Here is a 9231-nt window from a genome sequence, read left to right as displayed (position 1 = left end):
GGAAATTGCATCTTGAACGCATATCTAAGACACGTTTGAAGATCAGCTCTGAATGTTGCCGGTTCTAAAGAGTTTTGGGAGGTGTTTACATGGGCTCTCTCTAGAATTTTTTGGCTCATACTGGGCTATAGATGCTTTCCACTTTTTGTTATTGCTAAAAAACGATAGCAACCGAGAAGAACAAATAACTCGAGAAATAGAATCCGCCAGTGGCTTCCTTTGATCGCTAAGCCAAAGCATACCCCAATCGGAGAAAAGCATCAAAATGGCCGAGTAAATCTCCAGAACAGTAGCTCCGAACAGCAACAAGTATGATACAATAATATCAATTTTGGAATAGGTATGCGAGTTTCTGGTCATTGATGAGAATGCTACTAATGCAGAGACAGAGGACAGAAAGGTGATGAAGCGGAGAATGATGCGTCGTCTCGGACAATCGGTTGTCATCACCTTGGTGAAAAGTACATCGGACATGAACCCCAACTCAACTTCTATCAATTTGAATGCTCCAGCAGCATCCTTGCTCTGCAAGATACCGTAGCTGATCCTATGAACAGGAAATGGAACGGTGTAATCAGCAAATAGTACCTTCAATGTTTGGAATAAGAAACAAGCTTATGGAACTTTTTGGCCTCTGATATTATGTTATTAAAGCCCGAAATTTTATCAAAGCCTTCTGTGCCCAAAATTTCATTAATGCGACGCACGTTCTCTTCTTCACTGCTCCAAATATCATCAATCACATCCACGAACCCTTCTGTGACCAACATTTCAACAAAGCGCCTCAAGCCCTGTTCTGTGGAAGAAATATCAACAAGGCCTCGTTCTGTGCCCCCTTCTATGCCCAACATTTGCTCAAGGCGATCTGTGCCCAGTTCCGTGATCAAACTTTCATGAAGTTGTGGCAAAATACCATCCAACTTTTGGTGGCGCAAATTTCCGGATATATTTGCCTTCGTACATGTATGCCTGCTTTGTTTGCTGAGTCCATCAACTTGCTGGAGCTTGCGCACCAGAGAACCCAAATCTTCTCTCCATATTTGATAACTCCAAACACAAAGATGGGAATGACTATATATATGAGCGGATCATTGCTCCACCATGACCTCAACGAAACATAAAAGGCCACCGCTAGTTGGGTTAATAGCTGAAGCAAGTGCCTCGACCACAATTCGTTGTCCTCTAGTGAATAGGCAGTAATAGTGTCAGGGCCTCCAAGGTGCACAAGGAGCATCGGTGCCCAGAATGCCGGGATGAAACTTGCATTTGAAGTGGTACCTTTGGATTCTGAACCCCCTTGGCTACGAGCAAGAATACCCAAAGTAATAGTTGCAAACCAACCTGCTGACAAATATGCTAGCCAAACAAACTTCCCGAACCAGATTCCGGCCGTATACTTTCGTTGACTGCCAGTGATGGTCAGGAAAATTTGCAGCGAGAGACTCAGCAAGATCATTGCTCGAAGCTCCCATCCGTTCCACAATTCGATAACACGTCCATAAAAATTATACAGATTCATCTTTGCTTTCCTAGCTTCAACACAAGCCAGATATGACTTTACTTAAAGATACATTAATCAATTAAACAGAATATTAATCACATAATGCATGAACAGTACACCGAATTATGCATTTATAACATCTTTCTAAGCAATTCGCATGAATAATCTTTATAAGCTCGGTGATGCATACGAATAGTTTTGTATTATAATCTATATTCTCTAACGCATGCAACGACAACACCTATTTCTATCAAAAATTTTATTTCAACTACATGTATCAAACTTTCAAATATATTATAATTAATATCAAAAGCAAATGAAAAAAAGCTTTCTAACTTAGGTAGAGGGACTTGGAGAAATGAAAGAGACTTGGAGAAATGAATCAAACTTTTACAGCCAAACGTACCTGAAGATTTTGAAAAAAGCAGTTCTGAATCTTCTGATGGACTAATTTATTACTGGTTGTGCAGCAAACTTGAGTTTTGTGTATTTTTTAGTCCTGGTTCCACAAAAGTGTGCTTAATCTATATTAATGATGCTGCAAGAATATGAATTGGTACATGTACTTTACTTCCTATCATCAAAATCAAAAGCTGTTCTCAAGAGAGAATAAAACACTTGCTCTCACTACAAAATAAAAGGACCAATGGAATAAAGTGCTTTCGCTTGTCACAGCTAAAGCTTTGTCAGAAGTTGAGAGTACTCATGAGCACAAATTACTTCCCATGCTCTCAAGAAAAGTATCATGTAAACTTTTAAGTTGCGATTATTCTTTAACATTATATTAGAGCTTTAATATGACCAAACACAGTTACAAGTTAATAAGTTTTTGTATTATCATCTAAATCAAGATGTTTATGCAATCAATTTACTTCAGGGACTCATTGTTGGTAAGTGTTATGCTTCCACATTATCATAAAGGATTTGAGTTCTACGAGAGCCTATAAAAAATTAATTTCATATGCTTAAAACTTGGTCATCTGGTGCGAGAAAATCTTCAAAAGAATGCCCTCTGGGATATATAGTTTAAAACATACATGTGCTGTACCGACAAAATTAACCTTCTGTATATATAATAACATAACAATCACAACCATGTAAGAGTAAATTATTTTCATTTACAGAAACTATATTACCAAATAAATAAATGCAAAAGGAAAAAGAATACACTGTTTTTTTTTCATTAACTAGATGATGGCTGCAGCTTTACTACATTGGTCGATCACACATTCATATTATTGTCCTTACTTTATGCTCGCACCCTCCGGTCAGGTCACCTTCGCCAGTTTTGTTTGTTCGTTTTAGTGGGCTCTAGAGAAGAATGTTTTTTTTTTTTTTTTTTAATTTGCGGCCTTGATTTTAGAAGAACAGATTGTTTTCTTATTGTAATTGAAATGGCTTATTGCTAAGGCCAAAACATTTTGGCTTCAACTAAAAGCTAGAGAAATTGTATATACGCTATCTTTCTATGACAAATATCGATTCAGTTGATGCAGAAGTAAGAAGATTCGTTCAACTCATTACATTCTGCTGTTGCAAACAGGTTTGAAAATGTTCAAGCAGATATCAACGATAGAAAGTTAAACTGCGAATCATTAATGTCTGGTTGAATTTTTTACACACAATTTGTAATTATTTTTTTATTAATGGCAAGAATTATTGCGGATACGACGGATTGAGGTCTACAATTAAGTTTGTGAATTTTATCCCTCAATCATCAAGTTTTGAGCAAATATTGTACTTCATTTGATTTTGTCATTTTCATCGACGAAGAACCCTTTAAGAAATACAATTTTTTGTATTTTGAGTTGAAAATGTTCACATATACAGATAAAAATGCAATCTAGTTTTTAAAACAATTTTCTTTTTAGTTAAGGAAGTATTTTTTAAAATTTTCTTAAATATTGTTTTGCACATGAAAGTATAAAGACATTAAAACAATCACCGAAGAAACACATTTGATGAGAGAAAAGGGCTAGAAGCTCAAATCTTAAATTCATAATTTATTATTCTAAAAATAAATTTTAATAATATATGTCTTCTAAAAAGGCTTATAATGCTTTTTTATAGGCTAGAAAATTGACCCAAACTACGTAATAATATCAGAATCCTAAAACACACAGTAAAATAATATAAAATTCAAAATAACACAAAATATATGAGAAAATCAAAGAAATTGGCAAAATAGGATCTTCCAAGCCTAATTTCAGGATATCCATGTAGTGGATGAATCACCAAAGGCAATTTTTCAGGAATTGGGTTTTGGAAATCTCCTACAAAAATCTGAATCTGAAAGTTATAGTCTCTTAATCTTAATTACTATATTTGTCTGACATGATTAGCTTCACTTTTGGTTCTAGTCATGTCCCACTAGTTGATATAAAAATATTTGTTAGATCATTCACATAATTTTTTTGGAGCAAATCTCTACCTAATTTGTAATAAATCTTTATATAACTTCTTAGAACTCTAAATCTTTGCAAGTATGACTACATCACATTTATATTTATAAAATTGCAAACAAAAAATAAAATATTTTGGAATGAAATAATTAAAGCTTAAATTATTATTTGGAATGAAATAATGTAACTTGGTCTTTATGTTGGTTTTTCATCACAATTAAATTGATATTTTTTCATAAATTGTTCTTCATTGATAATCAAAGTTTTCAATCTTACCTATACTATTGGAAAAATTAAAAGGTTTAATTTAGAAATTTAGGGAAAAGAATAACAGTTAACTTTAATCAAGGGAATAAGATGTTTTTCATAACCTATAATATCATCAACAATACAAGTACTGAATTATATATAATTTACTCTTTATAAAATAACCAGTGGAGAAAAAAAACCAAGCAATCCTTTTTTCATATCCTTTTCATCTCCGTTTCAGTCAGAAATTTCATCAAACACCTTATCACAGCCAAAGAAATTTCTGTAGGATTGCGAAGGTTTGCTTAGATAATTATATTGTGAGCTTTGATTCCTTTGAACAGAATCCTGCTCAATCGTTGTTTCTTTAACAAACAATATACTAAAACTTCATAAGCATCACGTCTGGTAAAATTGAAGTGTTATATGAAAGTTATGAAGCTATCATTGTATATTATTACATAAAATCATTCATAAATTTGTATATATAATAGCATTAGTTAATTAGTTATAGATACACTGCCCATGGAGACCAAGATGAGCCATAAGAATGGCCACCAAAGTGAGTAGCTCTCCTCCTCCTTTAAGTGCTCGAGCATGCTCTTTCCATTTACATTGACTCGCAACATAAGTTAGCATCTCTACCAACACTTCACTTATCAATTCCCATTTCTCATCAACTGACCAACCCTCCTTTTCCTGCTGCAACTCCAATAATTTGCTGAGCTCCTCGGCATCATACCGCACGCGAAAGGATTGATTGTACAATGGTTCACCCAACGCTTTAGGTAGCATCAACGGCAAGTCCTTCCATAGATACATCATGTAACGAGATAAAGATCTGCTCATGTTACGATGAATTGAATCCGAAGAATCCTGGTTGAAACAATTATTAACAGCAACGTGCCATATTAGCAAGCTATTATGAAAGTTTATTCGTAGCAGATACCGTTGCAATTTTTCATCGCATCTCTTACTTCTGAGTGCATGCCCACCACTCTCTTCCAGTATGACATTTTTAGCACCTGGGAAATTGCATCTTGAACGCATATCTAAGAGACGTTTAAAGATCAATTCCTTTAAATCATCAACAACAGCCTCCCAGTTCTGAATGTTACCAGTGCTAAAGAGTTTTGGGATGCGTTTGCTTGATGTCTTTGGATAATCTGTTAGCCTATTTTGGGCCATAGATGCTTTCCACCTTTCGTTATTGCTAAAAAGCGATAGCAGCCGTGAAGAACAAATACCTCGATAAAAAGAATCCGCCGATGGCTTCCTTTGCTTGCTAAGCCAAAGCTTAGCCCAATCAGAGAAAAACATCAAAATGGCCGAGTAAATCTCTAGAACAACAGCTCCAAACAGCAATAAGTATGATATAATAATATCAATGTTGGAATAGGTATGGGACTTTCTGGTCATTGATCAGAATGCTATTAATGCAGAAACAGGGGACAGAAAGTAGATGAAGCGGAGAATGATGCGTGGTCTCGGACAAACGGTTGTCATCACCTCGGTAAAAAGTAAATCAAACATGAACCCCACCTCAACTTCTATCAATTTGAATGCTCCAGCAGCATCCTTGCTCTGCAAGATACCGTAGCTGATCCTATGAACAGGAAATGGAACGGTGTAATCAGCAAATACTAACTTCAAAGTTCGGAACAGCAAGTGAGCTTCATGGAGATATTTGGCCTCAGGTATTATGCTAATAAAGTTTTCGTCTGGAAATGACCTTTCTATTTGCCCTTGTAGAGCCACTCTTTCTTTGTTTACAGAGTCCCTAAACGGGTCGGAGCTTGCTAAACAGAGGACCAAAACCCTCTCTCCATATTTGATAACTCCAGAAACAAAGATGGGAATGACAACATATATGAGCGGATCCTTGCTCCACCATGACCTAAACGATGCATAAAGGGCCACCGCAAGTTGGGTTAATAGTTGTAGCAAGTGCCTTGACCACATTTCGTTGTCCTCTACTGAATAGGAAGTTATAGTGTCAGGACCACCAAGGTGTACAAGGAGCATCGGTGCCCAAAATGCCGGGATGAAGGTTGCATTTGAAGTTGTACCTTTGGATTCTGAACCCCCCTGGCTACGAGCAAGAATACCCAATGTAACTGTTGCCAACCAATCTGCTGACAAATATGCTAGCCAAACAAACATCCCGAACCAGATTCCGGCTGTATACTTTCGTCGATGACCAGTGACAATGAGGAAAATTTGCAGCGAGAGACTTAGCAAAATCATTGCGCGAAGCTCCCATTCGTTCCACAATTCGATAACATGTTCATAAGAATTATACCAATTCATCTTTGCTTTCCTTCAATACAAGCCAGATATGAACTTTAGTTAAAGAGACATTAATTGATTGAACAGAATACTAGACACGTAGTAATCACATAACGCAAGAACAGTATACCGAATTATGCATTTATAGCATCTTTCTTAGCATCTTTCTTAGCAATTCACATGAATCACATTGAATATTGTAATACCAAGTAAACAATAAACAAATGAAAGCAATTATAAAGCATTAAAGAAAAGATCATATATTAAGAGAGAAGTATTGAATTGACTTAGAATTCATATATATAATCGAAATCAAGCTTTAAAATGTTTAATACATAAAATCAAAGTTGAATAAGATCTCAACAATTGTTTTATAAGCTCGGAGATGTTTACGAATAGTTTTATATTACAATCTATATTCTCTAACACGTGGAATGGCAACACCTATTTCTACTATAAATCTTATTTCAACTATATGTATAATATCAAAAGCAAAAGAAACAAAAAAACTTTCAAACTTACGTAGAGAGACTTAGAGAAATGAAGCAATGAAAGGCAGAAACATGCAACTCATACCTCTGCAGCTAAAACGTAACTGAATATTATGGAAAGAGCAGTTCTGGTGTACTAATTTACTGGTTGTGCTGCCAACTTGAATTTTGTGTATTTTTTAGTCCTGGTTCCACAAAATCGTGCTTCATTTATATGAATGATGCTGGAACAATATGAATTGGTACAAATACTTTACTTACCATCAATATCAAAGGATATTCTTGATAAAGAATAAACACTTGCTCTCATCACAATCATTACTACAAAATAGAAGGACCAATGGAATAAATTGCTTTCGATTAGCTAAAACTTTATCATGACCATATATTACTTCCCATCCTCTCAAGAAAAGAAATCTTGTAATACTTTTTCCCTTTTTTCCCCTCAGTAAAGGAGAGAAGCTTCATCTAATGCTACAAGAAATAAAAGTTAAGAACGTTTAGGAAAACTTGTCTATGTTGTCGGTCACTATTTTACATTTAGGGCTTTCATCAAACACAAGGTACTAGAATGTCTCTCTACTCCACAATTATCAGTTCTTGTTAATTGATCTCCTACTCGAGAGTTCCAAGTCACTCGTGGAATTCATCAAGGCGATTCATTATCTCCATTTTTGTTTAACATTATTATAGAAGGATTAGCAGTCTTGTTTTACCATGCATGCATCAGTGGCTTGTTTATTTAGATGTCTAAAATTGGGATGTGGAGAGTATTTCACTCACTTGCAATATGCTGACGAAACCCTAGTGTTTATAACGGCCAGTATCCAATCCCTATTAATGGTGAAGAGAATTCTCTGATGGTTTGGCACTTTTGGGAAAGAACAAAGCTATGCTATTCAAGTGGTAAATTGACTCACCACGCCTACCGCATATGCAATATCTGGACGAGTATGCGATAAATAGATTAGTTTGCCAACTAATCGTTGATATTTCCCCTTATCAACTAATTTCTGGTCCGGATAAATTCCAAGCTTGTGATTTTGGACAATCAGGGTATCTACTGGTTTGCACTCCAACAATCCAACTTCCGATAATAGGTCTAGGATATACTTTCTCTAGGACAGAAAAATGCCTTGATTTGATCTTGCAACTTCTATTTCCAGAAAATACTTTAACCCACCTAGATTTTTCATCTCAAATTCGCTGGCCAATTGCCCTTGGAGTAGCGATATTTCTTCTTTATCATCTCCTGTAATAATTATATCAATGACATAGATAATTAAAGTTGTTACCTTGCCCTGCTGTCTTTTGAGAAATAAAGTATGATCTGATGTGTAAAGCCATACTTCTTCATTGCCAAGCTAAATCTTCCAAACCATGGTCGTGGCGATTGTTTTAGTCCGTACAAGGTTCGCTGCAATTTACACACTTTATTCTTTCCTATAGTTACTGAGTAGCCAGGAGGAATGTCCATATACACCTCCTCTTCAAGGTCACCATGAAGAAAGGCGTTCTTCACGTCAAACTGAAGTAATGGCCAATCTAGATTTGCTGCGATAGACAACAATACCTAATAGTGTTTAGTTTAGCAACTGGAGAGAGTTTCTCGGTAGTCTACACCATATACCTGTGTATACCCTTTTGCCACAAGTCTACACCATATACCTGTGTATACCCTTTTGCCACAAGTCTTGCCTTATATCTTTCCACGGATCCGTCTGCTTTATATTTCACAAAAAACACCCACTTACACCCCACTATCTTCTTTCCTCTCGATAATGCTACTAGGTTCCATGTCTTATTTTTCATTAAGGCTTCCATTTCTTCTCTGATTGCTTGGGTCCACTTCGGATTTTTCATGGCTTCCTCCACTCCTGTAGGGACGTGATTAGTAGAGATGTCATGCATAAAATTCTTGAGGGAATCCGGCAGTCCCTGTGTGGACACATAATCGGCAATTGGGTATCGTGTTCTCCTTTCTTCAATATCTAGTGAGTATCGCTTTTGTGGTTTCCCATGATTATGCTTGTGAGGTAGTTTATAACCAGTAGAAGATTCTATGATATCGGTGTTCAAAGAACTTACCTCAGGATCATTCTCAGGAGTTAGGTGTTCGGGTACTATAGAGGGGGAAGAAACTGCATTGTCGTCTTGATGATGAGAAACTACAGCTTCTGGAACTACATCTTCTGTAGCTTCTGGAATTTCTACAGCTTCTAACACTATATCTTCTGCAACTTCTGGAATTTCTACAGCTTCTAACACTGTATCTTCTGCAACTTCTGGAACTGCCCCT

Source organism: Populus alba, chromosome 6, assembly GCF_005239225.2.
Source record: "Populus alba chromosome 6, ASM523922v2, whole genome shotgun sequence".
NCBI classification, from domain to species: domain Eukaryota; kingdom Viridiplantae; phylum Streptophyta; class Magnoliopsida; order Malpighiales; family Salicaceae; genus Populus; species Populus alba.
Note: the sequence above shows the minus strand (reverse complement) of the source record.